The sequence below is a fragment of the Canis lupus genome, chromosome 38 (assembly GCF_048164855.1).
Source record: "Canis lupus baileyi chromosome 38, mCanLup2.hap1, whole genome shotgun sequence".
Taxonomy (NCBI): domain Eukaryota; kingdom Metazoa; phylum Chordata; class Mammalia; order Carnivora; family Canidae; genus Canis; species Canis lupus.
In genome coordinates this window covers 14,451,614-14,472,129 of record NC_132875.1, presented here as the reverse complement: position 1 = coordinate 14,472,129, position 20,516 = coordinate 14,451,614, and the positions used below count along the sequence as shown (strand labels likewise).

The 20,516-nt window shown below is 33.5% G+C and overlaps 1 protein-coding gene and 1 long non-coding RNA gene across 4 annotated transcripts in view; both read right to left on the bottom strand.

Annotated features, from left to right (window-relative positions):
• The window catches only part of LOC140626624 (uncharacterized), a 34,012-nt gene extending 33,297 nt beyond the window's left edge, over positions 1-715 (bottom strand). For all 3 annotated transcript variants that reach the window (XR_012025690.1, XR_012025688.1, XR_012025689.1), the window contains exon 1: positions 625-715. This is a non-coding gene — a long non-coding RNA (uncharacterized lncRNA). The remainder of the gene's footprint in view (positions 1-624) is intronic.
• Positions 716-8,590: 7,875 nt separating this feature from the next.
• Positions 8,591-20,516, bottom strand: part of LOC140626765 (uncharacterized) — a 441,573-nt gene continuing 429,647 nt past the window's right edge. The window contains exon 7 of the mRNA XM_072814510.1: positions 8,591-9,459. The gene's annotated coding sequence lies outside the window, so the exon portion shown is untranslated. The remainder of the gene's footprint in view (positions 9,460-20,516) is intronic.

Here is a 20,516-nt window from a genome sequence, read left to right as displayed (position 1 = left end):
AAAAATGGATAAATTTCTAGCAGAACTGACAGAAAGGTGGTCTTGAACTATGTCCCAAGATTTCCCTGAGTGACCATAAAAGAAGGTCCCTAAGATCACCTTAGTCTACCTTAAATAACCACGCTTCCTTTTCTTCAGCTTAGATATAGATAGTATTATTTCACTTATGGTATTAATCTAAATTAATTTTTAACAATGGTTCAGATACCCTATGTGGCCAAATTAAAGTCTGCTTATATTCTATTATACATAGCTATTTTGTCTAAAGTTTTTAAATTTTTTTTTTTTTAGACTCAAGGACATGAGCTCTTTTTTAAATATTAAGTCAGCTCTAAAGAGGAATCCACTTTTGAAGAGGCCACTGATTAATCATACTCCCATGATTGGCATCATAGTTTTTTGCTTTTAGATTTACCTCCTGGAAGAGTTTAATTTTTTGGAGTCTTCCTAAAATTATATTCCATCCATGAGATAAATAAATCCTTATCAATTAATGCAGACATATTTGACAAAATCAAACATACATTCATGCTAAAAAACTCCCACACATTAAAAATACAATGGAGTTTACTTAACTGATAAAGAACATATATAAAAGAAATCTTAAGCAAACATCATACTTACTAGTGACTAGAAGCTTCCACTCTGATAATAGGAACAAGGTAAAGTTGTGCTTTCTTACCTCTTCTACTCAACATTATAATGGAAATTCTAGCTAGTGCAGTAAGATAAGAAAAGGAAATAAAATAAATATGGATGGAAAGGAAGAAACAAAACTGCTCTTCTCATAATTGTCTATGTAGAAATAAGTAATCTATCCAAATAATCTACCACAAATATTGTACCTTTAAAGTGAGTATAGCAAGTTCCCAATGTAGAACATCAATAAACTAATATCAATTGATCTTGTATAAACTAGCCATAAACAGTTAGAATTTGACATTTTTTAAAAAGCAAAAGCATTTAAGATTGCTCCCAAATAAATACTAAGGCATAAAGGTAAGGAAAAAATATTTCCAGAATCAGGAAGAAGAAAACCACAAAACTGTAGTGAAAAAATAAAAGAAGATCTAAATAAAAAGAGAATTATCCTATGGTCATAATTGGAAGAGCTCAGGAAGCCACACCAAAAATTATAATCAACTGCTTTACAACAAAGGCAACTGTTGTGCCTTTTACACAAAGGAAGTTCAAGTGGAGAAAAACAGTCTTTCAAAAGGCAGCTAGAGCAATTTGATGTCCATATGCAAAACAAAACAAAAAGAAAAACAAAAGGTGCACTTAGACGTGAACATTATACCTTGACAAAAAGTAACTCAAAATGGATCAATGACCTAAACATAAACACAAAACTATAAACCTTCCAGAAGAAAGGTTTAGGAGAAAAATCTATATGACCTTAGGTTGAACATGAGTTTTAGCTTCAATAACAAAAACACTGTCCCTGAGAGAAACACTGCTAAGTTGAACTTTATTAAAGTAAAAAACTTAGGCTTTATGAAAGACACTGTTAAAACAATGAACACAGGTCACAAACTATGAGAAAATATTTGGAAAACACTAATCTGATAAAGGAGTTGTATCCCAAAATGCAATGAACAATAAGAAATCAAACATCCCAAATTTAAAAAAAAAATAAAATGGGTACAAGATATCACCAGACACCTTACCAGGAAGGTATACAAAGAGCAAATAAACATGAGAAAAGATACACTGGGGGCAGCCCCGGTGGCTCAGCCGTTTAGTTCCGCCTTCAGCCCGGGACCTGATCCTGGGGACCATGGATGGAGTCCCATGTCAGGCTCCTCACATGGAGCCTCCTTCTCCCTCTGCCTATGTCTCTGCCTCTCTCTCTCTCTCTCTCTCTCTCTCATTAATAAATGGATAAAATCTTAAAAAAAAGATACACTGAATATCATTTACATTAGAGAAATGCCAATTAAGACAGTGATGAGGTACAATTACACGCCTATTAAATGGCTAAAATGTAAACATATGAAAAAATTAATGACTTACAAATATATGGAGGAATAAAATTTTTATTAATTGCCATTGGGAATTCATGTTGTTCAGCCACTTCCAAGGTTAGCAATCTTTTATAAAACTGAACATAGTGTTGACATATGATCCAGGTATCAAACTGTATTTACTCTATTGACTTCGAAAATTTATGTCCACACAAAAACCTGCATGAAAATGTTTATAGCAGCATTATTCATAATTGCTCCAAATTGAACCAACCAAGATGTTCTTCAATAGGTGAATGGAGGGGCTCCTGAATGGTGATAAGCATCTTTTTTCAGCTCAGGTCATGATCCTAAGGTCCTGGGATTAAGCATCGTGTTGGGCTCCCTTCTCAACAGGGAGTCTGCTTCTCCCTCTTCCTCTGCTCCCTGCTCTCTCTCTTGCTCTTTCTATCTCAAATAAATAAATAAATCTTTTTTTTAAAAGTAGGTGAATGGGTAAAAATGACTATACTACATCCATAAAGTGGAATATGATTCAACAAGAAAATGAGTTATCAAGCCATAAAAATACATAAATCAATCTTAAATGTATACTGCTGATTGAAAGAAGGCATCTAAAAAGACCAAACATTCCATTTTTATGCCATTATTGAAAAGGCAAAAAAAAAAAAAAAAAGGCAGAACTTGAGATGTCTAACAAATCAGAAGTGGGACAGAGGTAAGGGTGGAGGATGGTTGAACAGATGAAGCACAAGGCATTTATCAGGGTGGTGAATCTCTTCTCTATGATATTATAATGATGGACCTATGACATTCATTTATCAAAACCTATAGAACTTTACAGCACAAAGAGTGAGCTTCACTGTAGGCAAATTTTGAAAAATCATTTAAGAGTTCATGGAGTCTCAGGATAGAATGCAGACTATAACAAAAGACTAACTTATCCCGATGTTTGAAAATTCTTAATGAACAGGGTGAGGGAAAATTTGGTAACCTAAGTAACTTTGGAAATAAGAGAAATCTATAAGACTAAAGGGAAAATCTTTACATAAGTACTTTACTCTCTTTGATAAAGTTGTATCCTACAGGGGTATGGATTATAAATTCTGACATAGTTTTTTTTTTTGCATACTGAAATTGAATAATTAAGTAAATGGATGGCAGGTGCTGGGAACCAATATTCTTACTGTTAGAGTGGGTCATTACAAATTAGCAAGGAGGAAATACCAGAATGATTTAAATGAAACTTAATTAGATTTGAAGCATCAGTATGGACATAGTATTTATCTTACTGTGGATACAGATATGGAGAAGTATTTATAGATATGTGCATGTATAAGGATTAGTTTACAAATACATAACCCCTTATTTACTCTGTTATCTGAGAGATTCTAGAAGCACTGACATTCAAGCAAACACACTGAACACCAAGATATTGCTCTCTTACACCATTTACCAATAAAAGGAACCAAGTCTCCTCAGAGAGAAAGCTGAATCTAGGACTGAAGCATAAAATACACAAGATTAGCTTGAAGCAACGTGTATGTTAAAAAATAATTAAGTAATAACAATAGCAACAATAACAAAAATCTTGCAACTGTGGGGGTATGTCAAAAGTAAATAGAATGAAACTGAAAGAAGACCAATATCCAAAACTGGAATTATTTGACAAAAAAAAAATAATAAAGTGGTATCAGTTCATAATCCAGTTTTAAAATTACCATGCATAGGTCCACACTGATAAACATTTATAAAAATTAGATAAATAAATGACAGAGAACAAACAACTAAATCTCACATCCAATAGAATTCCTAATAATTTATGTAGATACTCTGCCCTCAAGGACATGGGTCATAATTCCCCACCCTGGAAGCGTAGGTTGCACGAAGTCATTTCCTACCAAAGTTAATGGTATAGGTAGGGGAGAAAATAATACATTGAAACTGGAAAAAGTTGACAAACATTACCCTAGCCAAGTGTTCAGCCAAGTGTCCAAGAGGATCAACAGTGACCTATCAGGTTAATAATATCTACCTTTGATGGGATATGATGAGAATAACACTTTTTCTCTGGGATCTTACTCCCCTCAAATACATAACCTCATCTAATAATGTAAAAGCATTATACTAACCCCAATTCAGAAACATTCTACAAACACCTGACCATTACAATGCAAAACTGTCCAGGTTGTCAAAAAGAAAATAAATAAAAAGGAAAGTCTAAGAAACTGTCACAGTCAAGAGGAGCCTAAGGAGACATGACAATTTAATGTAATGTGGTATCCTAATGGGATCTTGAAAGGAGAAAAAAAAAGGTACATTAAAAAGAATGGGAAATTTTTAGTAGTAGTAACGTAACAAGCAAAATGATAGTTATGACAAATATATAAATACAAAAAATAAAGTTATGAATATATAATCTTTTCAATAAATCAGTAAAGGTAAAAATATAATCAAAATTATATATAGCAAAAGTTTTAAAGAAAGAATGTAATAATCACTGTTTCCAAGTATCCAGAAAAAAAATCTTTTTTTCATGCATTTAAGTGAGAGTTATCTACTTTATTAAGCTATTTGCTTTTCCATGGTTGTTGGATCAGCAGTCAACTTCAATGTGATAGTTGCTTCTCGAGGTTTCCTAACTAAGATATTTAATGGTTGTATCTTACTAATTCTTGTCATTTTAAGATGGCTGATGTCATTTCAGTTATTAAGTCTGCATCCAAAGATAAATGTTGTTTAACTGTTAATTAGGAGAGCCCCATGAGATATTTTGCATTGAAAATCAAGAGCAATCTATCTCTGGTCAAGTATACATCACAGTCATGCAGGGGATGATTAGACAGTTGGGAGAGTAAAGGTAGCCTGTACCATTAATGAATATAGGAATGATAGGAATGATCATACTTCTTACATTTTTCACAACATATAGATAGATTGAAATGTAAAAGATTGGAGTAAGTTATAAATACAGATACTTCTAGTGCATGAGCCTATTTGTGATGGGTTCTATCTCTATGACTTTATTAAAGGTAATCATGTAAGGCCATGACAGCTAAGGAAATTACTTTAAAACATGAATTTCAAAGTTGTTTGATAATTTAACTAATTTATGTTTTACATCATTTGTTCTTCATGTGTTTTTCTTTTTTCATTTGCTCTTTCTTCTTTTCCATATTATTGGGCATAATCAGTACAATCAGTTTCCTGAATAAAGGGCAATGCCTTTGAGTCATCTACATCTAACTGTCCTAGTAAAATGTATTTCTTCATTACTGAGGAAGTAAATCAGAATGGTCCAGGCATTTTTGTGGTTTTCTCAAGATACTGTGAGTGTCATGGCTTTTGTTAAGTAGTCAATTCTTTAGACTTACACAGGAACTCAGTATATATTCAGTGATGCATTTTCATAACCTGTAATGGGAGATAGTAATATCAAATTCATTTAGAGATGCTCAAATCTTCCCTAGGATCTGATTACTGTTCAGGTGCCACTTTTCCACCTTTTCCAGCAACATTTGGTTATAAGTGAGTTATGAATTGTTACTGCAAAAATCCATCAGTGTTCAACTCTATTTTAAAAAATGTTGTCTAATGGAGTACTTTAGCAAGTGCCCACTTAAGGTTATCTGATTCCAATGCACAGTTACCTAGCTTTCTCAGATTATTTCCTCTTTGATCTGACAACCTTGATTTTTCCAAGATATTTTTTCAGACTCAGAGATTATGCACCTAACGTGAAACCTATAAAGGTCTTCATGGATTTGGCTTTGCAAAAAACCTTAGGTAGATCAATTTATTTAGCCTAATGATTTGCTAAAGCTTTTTCTCCTACTCCTATATTACCTCTTTCATACAGAGCCAGTGCTATTATTCTGAAGTGGACAATATTTTTCTGACTAATGAAAGACAATAAGCATTTCATATATTTATTGTCCATTTTTATAGCATAGTACCTGAAGAGGTTAATTAAAAAATTTTGTTTCTAAAGCACTCTATGAACTGTATCAAAAGCATAATGAATATGAGGATATATTTTTAGCCTCGCACTTTTAACAATTTGTAGAGTCCCAGGGAAGACCACAAGTTTGAATACCTGGAATTTGTACTAACCTAGATTTAAAGAAGTCTGAATTAGTTATTACAAAACCAGACTAAAACTGTCCATTATTTTTAAGATAAGACCCATCAAGAAATGAAACTAACGCAGGATTTACTTAACTATAATAGTATCCAAAAGATCTATTCTCAATAATATGTTTTATCATGAGTTTCTTCCTCCTTGTGTATTCATAAAAGTATTTTTGGAATCAGAGTCAGTGGATAGAAAAATGAGAAAAATATGTAACAGTGATGAGTTAATTATCTTTCAGAGAGATAGATATTAGGTACTTTGAAGCATCAGTAGGAAATATACCACATTTAGTAATTCTAGTTTGAGACCTGAGGATGCATGTGAATTGAGGGGAGAACAGAAGGAGGGAAACTTTAAGCAGACTCCCTGTTGAGCATAGATCCCAATGCAGAGCTCAATCTCACAATCCATGAGATCATAATCTGAGCCAAAAACAAGAGTCGGACATTTAACCAACTGAGCCACCTAGGTACCCCAATCCTTAGATAATACTCATCTTTCACTTAACAAATCATGGGCAAGATAATATAATTATTGCTTTACATAGAAGCTTTGTGTCACTTTTCAGACTGATCAGAAAATAAATGTATAGAATTGTGGTAGATAGAATGATGTTATCCAAAGATATCTACATCCTAATCTCCAGAAATAGGTTATTTTACATAGCAAGATGGATTTCACAAATGTGATTAAATTAAGGACCCTGAGATGTGAAGATTCCTGAAGACCATCTAGGTAGTCCTAATAAAATAATAAGAGTTCTTATAAGAGGGTCACAATCCAGAGGAGAGAAGTGGTGCTGGAAGCAGGGAGGAGTAATATACTTTGAGGATGGAAGAGGTAATTATGAGACAAGGAATCCAAGTGGTAGATGCTGGAAAAGGCAGAAAATGAATTCTCCTGGAGTCTCTGAAAGTAACAAGCCCTTGAGGACACTTCAAATGCAGCCCAGTGAGACTGATTTTGGACTCTCTAACCTCCCAAACTGTGAGAATAAACGTGTACCTTTATAAACCAAATTTGTGGCCATTGTTATAACAACAATAGGAAATGAATACCAGAACTGATTTTAGATTTATCCATATTAATACAACATTAAGAGAGGATTTCTATGTATTTTAACAGAGTACCCCCACAAGGATACTGCAAATCCATAAAATTCTAGTTTTAGGTTTATGAAACGTATCCCTGAATTTCAGTAAATCTTTGGAGTATACTTGCAATATTTACATAGTCTATGATTCATTTGTTCTTTTCCAATGCTTAGAGAAAAGAGAACCTTCAGATATTTTGGATGGAGAAGTAGGTGTTTTATGTAAAGATGATTAGTTGATTTTAAACAATAACATTTACTGTTTAGGGCTATTTGAAAGTGTTTAGCACATAGAGGAGACCTTCTAATTGTGTGATTTCCTTTTCCAATATATTTATTACTTTTCCTGACTAAATCCCTTATTTCAAGCCTGAAGGTATTTCCAAAAAAAAAAAAAAAAAGACCAGAAATTCCTCTTTTATCTTATCAGTATTTTATGCAGCAAAATATTGTACTATAGTTTCTCAGAGTCTAATATTGAAGACTCTTACTGATTTATCTGTTTTATTGTAATTTTGAAACTTAACCAGTTTACCCTTAGATAAAAGCTTCTGAAATGTCTTTATGCTGTGTATTTATTATTTTTTCTCGTGCTATGAAGATTTTTTAAATTAGGCATGGCTGGGGTATAATTGTATATCCTAACTTGTTTTATTTAAACATTTTTTTCCTATCTGAGTTAATAAATAATGAAGTCAACTATCTTTTATAAATCTTATGGTCTAAGACCAAAAGCCGCTAGCTGAATCCTGAATTCTGAAGCAAGATTTTACACTATTTTTTTTTTTTGGCTTTGGAAATTCTTTAAATATAAGATTGAACATCATTTCAGATTAGGGTTTCAATTCCTATAGATCTTCCTTCTAGACTCATAATTTTAAGAAGTTATTGCTGCCATGATATGATTTTCTTTTTCTTAAGAAAAACCCTCAAGATATTCTTAACTCATCTGGCTCATTTTGTTTAGGGAAAATATCCAAAGAAATAGAATCTTCACAAGTAGATGAGTGAAGCTTACAGCTGCAGAAAGATACATAAAGCTGGTGAAATTATATATACTATATATAATAGTTATATACACACATATATATAAAGAGAGCAAGAAGAGGGTTGGTTACAGAATATATCAGGTAGAATTAAATTTCAGGTAGAAGTAAATTTTTTACTTGGTTTTTGCTTAGAAAATTTGTGAGAGGGAAAATAACATGGGATCATTTCATTCTGAAACAGCGTACAAATCAAAGGAATCTGATCAGTGTTTGGTATTTTCTTTGCTCTTATCCTTTTCTAGAATTGTTCTTAACTGTATTTTCTGACAGGTCATAAATTTACCATAAAGATCATTATAATTGTCATTTTTAGCAAACGTTTATTATTTGTAAAAAAAAGTGTAAGATCAAAATTATAGTGGAGCATACATAAGAAGCAAGAAAATGCTAACTAGGATTTATGGTTTTGACAAAGGCAAATCTATGGGAAACATAACAAGTCAATCAAAACTGTGTACTCATTAATGGTGTCTCATGTTCCCAACCAAACAGGGTATGAAATTACTGCATGATCAATAGCCCAGTAATCAGACCCCAGACTATGATCTAAGCAAAACAACTTTAATGATTTTCATTGCTTTTCTTTTCATTGTGCTTATTATTTTGAGGACAATCTAGTTACATGGTGCTATGTGCTACAAAGGAAATACCCTAAACTTTGAATTCACAATGACCCATGTTTAAATCTCAACTAGGATACCTAAAGCTAGGTTTTTATGTATGTTCCTGATCCCCTGTGGGGAGGATTAGTGAATTAAAACAAGGTTATCCTGTCAGGATGACCACATTTATTCAAGGTAAAGAATGTAAAACACCCATTTCTCTACCTGGCAATTAGAAAGGAGTTGTCTCGTTAAATATTAGTGTCTTCGTCATGCAGGTTAAGGCATGTACTAAATATAGAGAAAATTGTCTAATAGGAATATTAACTTTTCTTTCTTACTTCCAGATCTATTATTACTTTGTACACAATACAGGATAATCTCCATACTTTCTTGAAGTGTCTTGGATCCCCAGTTATCAGTTTTGTTTGTAGTGTTTTCTATTTTGGCTTTGTAAGCCACTTGATACTGGTACTTTAAAGGTTTAACTGACAGGCCAAAATCTCTCCTCATCACTTTCTTCTTGAGGATTTAGGTTGTTCTTATGCAAATGAATTTCCACTGGTCCAGTACTCAATTCCTCTTGAACGAGAACATAAATAGAAACAAGAATCTGAAAACATACATAAATAATAAAGAATTAAAATGAATTATAAGAACCTGGAAAATATCATTTCAAGAAATTAATCACAAATCTTTGCTAAGTGTTTTTATTTGGAAATTTTAATTTAAAGATTAATAATAATGAATTGTAGAACACGAGTGCATCTTACAATAAGTTTAGCATTAGAAATGTATGCAATTGGAAAGGATTTTTTTTTCAACACAGATGGCAATTGAACTCAATTTTATAATCAAAAGATAGTTTTTACATTTTCCTTCTTTGTTTTGCATGACATTTGTCAATAAACTAATAAATTTAGAAAATTATTTGTGATTATGAAATTTAAAGTCATTATAATAATACTAGAGATCTAGTTAATAAGGATAGCAATCCCAGGAGGGGCTATTATTCTTTCCACAATCTGGTGGTTTATGAAAGAAAAAAAAGAGAAAAAAATGTTGCATTTTCACATTGACAAAAATAAACAAACAGTCTTAACAGTAAGCTGAAGATTTCTTCCTCTTTTTTCTATTGTTTTTCCCTTTATTTTTAAACTAATGAGTTTTAGTGCAGTGGTCGCTAATCCATCTGCTATTGTATAAGCCTCAAATATTCACGTCAAAATTTAAGACCACAGGCCACTAACATCATTTAACATAAAAGCTTGCCAGCTTTCAAAAAATATTCATGTTGTTTTGTAAATCCAAAACCAAGGTGTGAAGAAAATGTTAAATATATCATGTTAAAAATTATTTATAAAAATGTAAAGGGAATATTTATGCTCTCATTTATGGTCTCAAAGCTATACATTTAGATTTGCATAAAATGAATAGAATCAAATTCTGCATACTTTAATAATCTACATCTGAAAAGCTCTCATCAGATGGTAATACTGTGCCAAATTATTCATGTATTCTACAGCATAAATTACTCTGTCTTTATATGAGTAAAACGCTTTTTGAAGAAAAGTTTTTCTTTTATTTTTTCTTTTAATTTTGTAAAGATTTATTTATTTTAGAGAGGGGGCAGAGAGTCTGCACACATGAATGGGGGGACGATAGAGAACCTTCAAGCAGACTCCACACTGAGTGTGGAGCTGGACAATCCTGAGATCATGACCTGAACTGAAACTAACAGTCAGTTGCTTAATTGACTGAGCTACCCAGGTGCCCCAAGTTTTTCTACTTTTAAAAGGCAACATTTACAAATAATAAAAATAGCTTAAGAATCCATATGCTGATTTCAGACTACTTAGGTATGTATCTAAGTTGTTTAGAAAAATTGCTTAATCCTTTTAATCCTCATTTTTCCCATCTACAAAATGAGTATTATACTCATTCCCAACCAAACAGGGTATGGTTTCTCTGGGCATTGATTTAGAAATAAAATTTACAGTGAATAGCAAGGTATCTGGTACATGATCATCATTTGGTAAATACAAGGATTTATAATTGCTCTTACTAAAGCTGTTTTAGCAGGTTGCATTTCCCAGGAAGCAGTCTGAGAAGTTCAGCATTAAGCATGATTCCTTAACAATGCTCTTGGATTGGGGCACCTAAATGGCTCAGTCGATTAATCTTCAGCTCTGGATTTCAGCTCAGGTCGTGACCTCAGAGTCCTGGGATGGGGCCCCACATTGGGCTCTGTGCTCTGAGGGGAGTCAGCTTGAGATTCTCTCTCTCCCTCTCCTCTCTGCCCCTTCTCACTCTCTCTCAAATAAATAAATAAATATTTTTAAAAAGAATGCTCTTGGACCTAACCTCTATGGAACTGAGGGTAAGTGGAAAGGAGTGGGTACAGGATGAAGTTGAGCTGTAATATAGGTTTAGTGTCAACCTCTGCAATCTTAGTAGGAGTTCTAGAGCCAAACTGGCCCTTTAGAGTTGTCCCAAGTCAGGCTTTACTCATCCTCAAGTACTTATGAGATGTGGTTTGCCTGGGAAGGGGAATGGTCTTGGCAAGGTAGCTTTGGGCAGCTGAGGCATCTCAGAGAGCAGAAGAATGACTTACAAGAGCCATCTGTGCAAGTGAGATAAGCTCTTTGTTGACAGAATTTGATTGGCATATTACAGTGTCTACCACAGTTATTAGCATTATATCATTATTCAGTGAATTTTCAGTAACATCAATATTATAAATCAAATTAATAGAACTGAGTCTTATATTTCAGGTCTCTTAATGTTGATATGAAACATTAAATATAGAATTAATATGCAGTAATATATAATATCATATATGATATAATTAATATATAATATAATTAGTATACATATTGAAATGAAAATTGAATATACATTATATAAAATTGAATGTATTTGTTGATTAGATAATATTGATTCCAAAATCAGGTAATCATTAAGCTGCTTCTATAGAAGTTAACATCCATTTATATCACAGAAATTTTCACCCTATTGATTGGTGGTACACTTGAATACCTGACACTCACACTTTTTCACATTACAAAAAATAATTTCTGAGTGATTCATTGGGCTAGTTTTCTCTACCCCTTGGAAAAAAGACAGCATTCTTGATTGTTATGGGCCCAAAGACTTTATTAGAACTTAGTGAATTCCCTGAATCTAGAGGGGAGTGAGGCCTACATGTGGCTTTTGTTTACATGCATGCTAGATCTGTTCTACTCCAGGTTGAGCTAGCATGAGAAATCAGGCTTTAAAAATAAAATAACATTTGTTGAGGGTTAAGTGTGTGCCAGGAAATACTAAAGCACTTTACATGCATGATTATTTTAATCTATAATAATTTATTCCCACTTTGCAGAGGAGGAAGCTAAGCTGTGGTTAAATAACTTTCGAAGATCATGTAAATGGGAAAGGAATTTGAACCTGGGCAGTCTTATTTAAATCACAGGCCCTTTAACAGTGTGTTTTTTTGGCTATTTTACATTCCTGTATTATAAAATCAAGGAAACCCAAGCACCACATTTACAGGTCCCATTCCTGAGTATCAATGCCTTTTCCCCTCTTTTTTGCTGCTAGTGTTTTATTAAAGCATAATTTATACACAGGAAACTTCATGAATCTTAAGTGTATGCTGTGATGGAATTTGACAAATGTATTCAGGGATGTGCTGGTAAACTGGCTCTCTGGAAGAAAAAAAAAAAAACAGCCTGATATATAACATTTAATGATTTTCATGGTTTAAATACTGCCACCATAGCTGATTTCAAGCTAGCGATGGTTTAACGAGCGGCTCATAAAATTATCTTGATTAAATAAGAACTGACTCTTGGAATAATGGGAGCCATGCTCAGCCCACTGCTGACATGTAACCACCTCCAAAATCAAGGTACAAAGTATTTGATCACTCCAAAAGATGCTTTCATGGTCCTTAAATTAATCCACTTAATCATCCTGCCTTAGGCAACCGCAATTCTGAATTTTTTCATTCAAAACCAAATTAATTTTGAACTTCATATAAGTGGAACTACATAGGGCATTCTTTTATTTGAGACTTCTTTTGCCCAATTTAATATTTTTGAAATATTCATCTATGGAGCTGCAGAAGATACTGTCTTAAAATCATTGTGTATTCCTTTATATTATTATCTGTGTCCTCGTATGGATCTTTGGTCGATTACTGGAATAGAATCTGTACTTTTTTTTTTTTTAAGATCTTTTATTTATTTATTTGAGAGAGAGCGTGCACAAGCAGGGAGGAGGGGCAAAGGGAGAGGGAGAAGCAGACCCCTCGCTGAGCAGGGACCCTGATGTGAGATTCAATCCCAGGGTAAGATTATGATCTGAGCTGAAGTCAGATGCTTAACCAAACAGCCACCCAGGCACTTTTAGAATCTTTATTTTAAACCATAGTTTTCCTTCTTTAAAATTCCTTTTTCTTATTTGTTTCTTCTAGCTTCTCAGTATATAATGTTGACTGTACTGCAATAGGATGTAGGAAAAAGCAGGAGAGTCTTTGTTAATATTTCTAAATTTCAAATCTCATATTTTATCAAAATAGCAAGTGAGTGGGGCAAAATCATATAATATCATCAGGAGCTGTTTCCCATTTAATTTGACATTTCATGTTGTATATATGAGGTATGTGTTGTGAATCTCTGAATATGGTTATAGCAAAGCCTAGCCACAAGATAGTATGCATCAGTCAGCCTCAGACCTAAAAACAGCCTGGATTTGGTACACACAGGTCAGATTGTTTTCCACGGCAACACCTCAGATTCATCATAAAGACATCAGAAGCCAAAGGCTAGGGGTGAAGGTCTGTAATGTCCAAGGACCTGAGTGCAGGAGCTCTCCAGGTAAACTGAGGACTTTGATGGCCATAATACTCTTTATGGTCACTTGTAAGTCCTTTTTATAAAACGATTATATGCATGTGTGTGTAGGAAGGGCTTAATTATCTAAGCATGCATTTAAATTTGGAACTCAATATCAACGTTATTAAAATTCTTTTTCACCATCTCGACACAGAGCATTCCTTGAGCCTTTCGTTTCACAGAAGCCTCAGATCTATACCATCTCTTTTCTTGTTTTCCTTTGTCTGCCACAACAGACTTACCTCATTTATTTCATCAGTTCAAATCAAAACAACAGAATACCAAACTCTACAAATTCTTCAAACTCTGTCTTATAGAGCAACTTAACTACTGTATCTATATCTGTAACTATATCTATATCGATATAGAGGTTGTGTGTGTGCCTGGGTGCATGCGTGTGTGTGCATGCGTGCATGTGTGTGTGTGTGTGTGTGTGTGTGTGTGTTCTGATGCTTCATTTCTTACCCAAATACACTCTGGGCTTTCAACTACATCCCTGAGCTACTTAGTAATACATTCTTCACAGTATTGTTCCTTATGAAGAGTGTCTTTATTCCAAATATTAAAAGACATATTTCACCTCTTCCCACACTTACAAAATGTAATGATTTTTAGGGCTTTAATTAAATGAAAAGTTCCTCAACTCAATTTTTCATATAATCAGATAATTAACTAACTGATTTGGCGCAATTTTCTCAAACTTGATGAAATTTCAATAGGCTGGATTTCACCCATAAAAAGAAATGGGTTGAAATTAAGAAAATCTAAGTCCTGCAAACTCTAAAATTACATAATCTTAGAATGAATCTTACCTATTCGGTAGATAAAATTAAAGTTTCCTAATTTATACTAGCCAATACATAATCAGCAAAGTTATCTTATTCTTAGTTTTGTTGTTACTAACTTTTACAATACAGTAAAATAACATTTTGAATGTGAATAAATTTAAATTTAACTTAGAAATTTTGATTACAATAAATAATAAAGCCAAAATGATGAAAATTAACTCAAAAACATTGCAGTCATCAGGATTAATTTTGAAAAATGAGTGTCTTGATAAAACAATAAAGCAACAGATACCAAATATTAACATAGAATTATTACAAAGAATTGTTGAAGTTATTTGAAATCAATAAATTCTTCTTTTTTGGGTTCTTACTCAAATTACCCTGTTTAAAATGTAAATGTTTTGGGATGCCTGGGTGGTTCAGCGTTTGAGCATCTGCCTTTGGCCCAGGGCATCATCCTGGAGTCCCGGGATCGAGTCCCACGTCAGGCTCCCTGCATGGAACCTGCTTCTCCCTCTGCCTGTGTCTCTGCCTCTCTCTCTGTGTGTGTCTCTCATGAATAAATAAATAAATAAATTTTTTAAAAAGTGAATGTTTTAGTGGTTTGATAAATAAAGGGATTAATATTAATCTCATGAATAGTTGTATATAGGTTAACTTGGTGTTATATTTTAAAAATCAGCAAACTTTAACCATCCTTCTATGCCCTCCTTCCTGTTAGTCTTGTCTCTGAAGGTGCAAAGTTCATAATTTCTATATATTAAAGCACATAGTTAGAAGTTTTCATTAGACATATTCTCCAGACTAGTTAAAAATACAAATAGAAATTAAAATAAGAGTTTAAGTTAAAAAGTCTTATAATCTTGTTCAATATGTAAAAGAAATTACAATAACTTTAGTGGATGCATTAGAAAATAAAAGAAGATGCTTTCATTCCTGTACATTTTCCCCTGACTTTAAGAATAGAAATACTAAGTATAAATGAGACAAGATGTGTTTCCCTGGCTTTAATGTCAATTTCACTTTGCTTAATATGTGAGAAAAATTCAGGCTGGAACCTTAGGGGGAAGATGAAGTAGAATTGAGGTGTTCAAAAGCATAAGAAGTGAAGATCAAAAAGTATTTTACTGCAAACTCATATTTAATAAAATGTGAAAGAAAAAAATGCATTAGAAAGGAATTGTAATAAAAGGAAAGATATTCTTGCAAGCTTATCTTCAATGATACCTACTTTTTTTTTATTCAAGTTAATGCAATTCAACCTTCAAAAAAAAAAAAAAAAAAAAACTTTGCCATATCCCAGGTGCCATTTTAAAGAATTACAGGGATAAAAGCTTGATAGACCTTTTCAAAAGGATTTATTTTAAAGACATCTGACCGATTCTACCTCTCAAAGCTTTTCTGTACTACCAGTTGAGTCTTTATTAGGCACTCCAGAGTCAGACCATCCCTTAGGCTCTGGAAGACTGCCTTGACTCACGGTTGACTTAAGTCAGAAGAAATTAAGAAGTATTAAGTTACCTCAGGTGAAATAGTCATTCTTGCTGATGTTCAGGAACCATCTGTCTACTCTGATTGTAATAATCGGTCTTAGGCCTTGTTTTGTTATTAGTCCTTTAATGGTATAAGAGAAGACTTCATTTTTTAAAGATTTTATTTATTTATTCATGAGAGACACAGAGACATAGGCAGAGGGAGTAGCAGGGACCTCAGTGTGAGACCTAATCCCCGGACCTGGGATTATGTCCTGAGCGAAAGGCAGATGCTCAGCTGCTGAGCCACCCAGGCATCCCAAGAGAAGACTTCATTTAAATTCTTACTCTTAGGGCAGCCTGGGTGGCTCAGTGGTTTCGTGCTGCCTTCAGCCCAAGGCGTGATCCTGGAGACCCGGGATTGAGTCCCACATGGGCTCCCTGCAGGGACCCTGCTTCTCCCTCTGCCTGTGTCTCTGCTTCTCTCTCTGTCTCTCATGAATAAATAAATAAAATCTTTAAAAAAATTCTTACTCTTAAAATTTACTGAGGGGGAAAAAAAAATTTATTGAGGGACCAGTTCTACCTAAAGTGTTCCTGACTATCTCTGGAAAACTCAGAACTAATGACATGTGACTTAAGTACTTCCACTTACTGATAAATGTCTATACTGTTAGGTCTGAATATATTTGTCCAACTGTTCTGGCACTCTCTAGCATGTTATAGCAAATAGTATCCTACCTGTCTCCACTGACAACCATGTATTTAACTCTTCTTGAACCTTCCTGATTCTATCTATATAGAAAAAAAAAAAAAAAACTTTCTTCTATGACCATGCAATCTTGAAACCACAATTTACCCTCAGGCAAGAGAGTATCTGTGCCTACTTCAATTTTTCTATTTGCCATATCTGGTATGAAATTTTTAATTAGGACTAAGCTCCCAAGGGCGCTTTTTACAGTTACTGACACAAGGGAACTTATTATGTTTCATGAATGTATGTTAAAGAGGTGGAAATATTACGATGGTGACAAGAATGTGAATAATGAAAAATTTAAAGTAATATATCAAGTGTTGCAAGAGAAATACAATTTTTATGGCTGTTCAGAGGAAGAAGTCAGATATAATTAAGGGAAAGCAGAAGTGACAAAAGTTCTGAGACAGAAATTTTATAACCAAGTCATATAAAACTATATGTATTATAGTATACCTGTATTTTACCTATAGTAATTATTACTATCAGCATCACCATCATTTTTATTATCACCATCATTTTGTTAAACAAAATAGTGAAATAACATTCACAGAGATAACTTTTTGTTAGTTTATAAAACAAGAGTTAAATTTGGAAAGAGACATAGAAGATAAAACAGATGACAGAACATAGTATATTAAAAATAATCTTCAGTAGAAATGATAAAGTTGACACAGAATTACCTGTGCTTGGTTAATATATAATTTTTCTTCCATAGTTGATAGAAAAGAAGAGGAACATATATGTGTGAGGGGAATGAAGACAGTTCATAGTGTTCTATTGAGTTCTGCTATAGTTAGCCTGAAAATTTCTTCAGAGGAATCAAACTTTAAATATGGAGTTTTGTGGATGGAGTAGATATGTCCCCAAACCCTTTAACTGTTTTATTTTCATATATTTTATCTATTTATTCATGAGAGACACAGAGAGAGGCAGACACACAGGCAGAGGGAGGAGTAGACCCCTTGCAGGGAGCCTGATGCAGGCCTCAATCCCAGGACCAGGGGATCAAACCCTGAGCCAAAGGCAGACACTCAACCACTGAACCATCCAGGTGCCCATCATTAAGCTGTTCTAATTTAAATTGTGAGCAGCATATTAATAATTTTATTCAAAGGTTTTCCTAATAGTGAACTGAGAGGTAGGAAGCAAACAATTTAGACAAAATATAAGTGTGGAGAACCTTGAACATTATGGAACTTATGCAAAAAATATTATTTATATCTTTGATGAAGGGTCTAAATTGCCATTTATGAAGTTTACATTGACTTAAACCAATTTGGTAGTCTCAGATGATTAAGGGTAAATGAAATTTTAGATTTGCTTAGTGACATATTATGGTAAATACAAGTATCAGACCAAAATTTGCCTCAAAAGGTTATACAGACTGTTTATTAACTTTTACAAAGATTTTTGTCTCTCTCTTCTCCCCCTCCCCCCTTCTCCTCCTCGTCCTCCTTCCTCCTTCTCCTCCTCCTCCTCCTTTCTTCTTCTCCTTCTTCCTTCTTCCTTCTTCCTTCTCCTTCTCCTTCTCCTTCTTCTTCTTCGCTATTTCAAGATTTTACCTGAAGGTTCATTTTAAGACAAATGCAACATATTCTGATAGCAGAATTAACCATGTTCCTAGGCAGATCAGGTGACAAAATCCTTAAAAGCCTGAAAGGAAGATCAAACATAAAATGCAATCTAAAGATTGTACCCACAGGCAGCCCCAGTGGCTCAGTGGTTTGGTGCCACCTTCAGCCCAGAGCCTGATCTTGGAGACCTGGGATCAAGTCCTGCATCGGGCTCCCTGCATGGAGCCTGCTTCTCCCTTTGCCTGTGTCTGTCTGTCTGTCTCTCTCTCTCTGTGTTTCTCATAAATAAATACAATATTTAAAAAAAATAAAAAATAAAGATTGTACCCTCCACTCATCGCAGTGTAGAGGTGTGGAAATAATCTTTAATCAACTGTAAAACATGAACACTGCTATTCAATCTAATGATAAATCATTTTAAATATGCTTAATGTAAACAAAGGTTCCTTTAGTCAGAATTTAAGTAATAGTACCTTATCAAACTCTAGAAAGAAGCTTCTGAATATGAAATTTATAGTTAATTTACAAACACAAAATATAAACACTGATCACTTGAACTTTTATCTTTTACCATAAATTCCAGACTTTGTGACATTGTGTAATATGGAAAAGTGTAGATAAGAAAGAAACTACAAACAAAAATAAGAATATCTCATTATTCAGTTTAGAAATAGTGAGCGCTCCAAATTTGGGAGTGTTGGAGACAGTGCTGGTACAGAAGTCAGTGTAGGTTGAGAGCTTATCCGATGAGGGAAGCTTTAGTATCAAAGTATATTCTGATATGTGGATCTGGACGATTAGAAATAGAAGGCAAAATGAATGAATAAGCAAAGACAGTTTGGGAAGTTATTAAGTTCCCCACGGGTCTGAAAAATGAGTCTATTTAGTCCATGAGTAATTTAGTGGTATTACTTGTTTGTATTATAACATATTGGGCAATAAATTTTTATCAAAGTGCATCCCCAGATTTTCTCACAGTTATGGCAATAGTCCTAAAAGATTGTTCCGTATTGTTTGTTGGTTTTGACCCAATTTCATAATTCTTTTATTTCTGGCACCTATTCATCACACAGGAGTGGTAAAAAGGAAATTCTCTTTTTCTGCATCTGGCCATAACTTTCCTTCAAGTTGATTTCATGGTCTCTCTAAACTATAGACTGATTCATGTTGTCTTTGAGTAAATACTTTCTCTTTAGCTTTATCACAAGAGCAATGCTCGTGATGGATTCAACTAACCTCAAATTTAAAAGTTCACCTATTTTAAAATATCTAATTTCAGCAGTATCATTAAAAGAACATATTTTAAAAATATGGGTTATTTTCTAGGTACAGCTAGAACCTTCAGAAAGAAAATGCAAACCAAAAAAAAAAAGCTAAATACTCATTGAGTAATTACAATTTTTCCAGGTATTAGGCTAGATATATTAACTATATTTTATTTAATCATCACAATAGGGTAGGATTTTAGGATATATTGTCCAAGCTTATATACTTAGAAATTGCACTTCTTTTTTTTTTTGAAAAAAAAATTAGTTAATTCTGAGGAAATAAGTAAACTAGTCTAACAATGTTTATTTTAAAAATGAAAATGCTTAGGCTAGCAAGATTATACATAAGTATTGACAATCAGTGAGATATATTATACTTATTGAATCCAAGTAGATCTGGAAACTAGTATAAATAGGGTACCTGGGTGGCTCAGTAGGTTAAGCATCTGCCTTTTGCTCAGGTCATGATCCCAGGGTCCTGGGATCAAGTCCCATGTTGAGTTCCCTGCTCAGTGGGGAGTCTGCTTTCCCCTCTCCCTCACTGCTCCCCCTGCTGTGCTCTCTCTCTCTCTATTACATGCACTCTCTCAAGTAAATAAATAAAATCTTCAATTAAAAAAAAGACTTTAGCATAAATAGAATCCCCTAAACCAGTAAACTTTTATAAGAAATACTGTATATTATTCTTCTAATCTAATAGAATAATACAAGGCCACAAGAAAGATGAAATAAATACCACATGATTTTATTATATATAAATAAATGCATTTTATAAAGAATGTCTACTAAGTTTCAAACTACTTGGAAATACCAGTTTTTAAAATATTTATTTGCTGACAGAGGCATTTAGTTTTATTATAGTTGAATGCCATTTGGAAATTTAGAAACTGAATGAAGTGAACCGAAAGTAAAC